The sequence below is a fragment of the Phaseolus vulgaris genome, chromosome 2 (genome assembly GCF_051622355.1).
Source record: "Phaseolus vulgaris cultivar YP4 chromosome 2, ASM5162235v1, whole genome shotgun sequence".
NCBI lineage: Eukaryota > Viridiplantae > Streptophyta > Magnoliopsida > Fabales > Fabaceae > Phaseolus > Phaseolus vulgaris.
In genome coordinates this window covers 25741600-25743104 of record NC_143499.1, presented here as the reverse complement: position 1 = coordinate 25743104, position 1505 = coordinate 25741600, and positions in this window count along the sequence as shown.

Sequence of the window (1505 nt, the reverse complement as noted above, 5' to 3'; positions counted from 1 at the left end):
AACAAAACCTTGATTAGACAAATTCTTAAGAAAACTCCCTATGAATTGTATAAAGGTAGGAAGCCTAGCATTAGTCATCTTAGGGTTTTTGGCTGCAAGTGTTTTGTTCTAAATAATGGTAAAGACAATCTGGGGAAATTTGATCCTAAATCAGATGGAGGAATACATATTGGTTATGCTATAAATGGACATGCTTATAGAGTGTATAATAAAAGATTGCTTGCAGTAGAAAAATCTATACATGTTGTATTTGATGAAACAGATTGTTCTGTGCCTAAATCTGTTCTGGATGAACCTGGTATGGATGATTTAAGAACCATTTTGAAAAAGAATCAATCTAGTGAGCTTGATGCAACTAATCCAAATGCTGTCAAAGAATCTATTGTGAATGCAGGATTGCCTAAAGAATGGAAAACACCAGGGATCTCACACTAGACAATGTAATTGGTAAAACTGAGAAAGGAGTCTCAACAAGAAATTCACTGAATAATTTCTGCAAAACAGTGGCCTTTGTTTCACAGATTGAGCCTAAAAGTCTGGAAGAAGCACTACAAGACAGCAATTGGATAACAACAATGCAGGAAGAACTGAACCAGTTTGAATACAATGAAGTGTGAACTTTGGTTCCAAGAAGACATGAGATGAATATCATAGGAACCAAGTGGGTGTACAAGAACAAGCTGGATGAACATGGGGCTATCACTAGAAATAAAGCAAGGCTGGTTGCTAAAGGTTACAACCAAGAAGAGGGAATTGATTTTGGTGAAACCTATGCACTAGTAGCACGTCTTGAAGCTGTCAGATTACTCCTAGCATTTTCCAGCATACAAGGCTTCAAGCTATTTCAAATGGATGTCAAGAGTGCATTCTTAAATGGTTACATTAATGAAGAGGTGTTTGTATCTCAGCCTCTAGGGTTCGAAGATCATAAAAATCCAGAGCATGTGTACATGCTTAAGAAGGCGTTATATGGATTGAAGCAGGCACCTAGGCAATGGTATGAGAGACTAAGTGAGTTTCTGCTCTCTCAAGGATATAACCGTGGCAATTCTGATAAAACTCTGTTCATAAAGAAGAAAAGAGAAGACATTATACTTGTGCAAGTCTATGTGGATGATATTATCTTTGGATCCACAAATGAAGAGATGTGTGAAGACTTTGTGAAAACAATGAAGAGCGAGTTTGAGATGTCAATGTTAGGGGAAATGAATTACTTCCTTGGACTACAAGTGAAACAGCTCAAGGATGGAATTTTCATAAGTCAAGAAAAGTACTGCAAGGAGCTGCTCAAGAGGATCAATGCAAGGCAATCAACACTCCTATTTCAACAAGCTGCCAGCTGGAACAAGATTGTGCAGGAAAATTAGTGGATCAATCCAAATACAGGGGTTTAATTGGTTCTTTGTTATACTTAACTACTAGCAGGCCTGACATTATGTTTGCTGTGTGCTTATGTGCTAGATATCAATCTAATCCAAAGGAATCACACTACAATGCAACAAAGA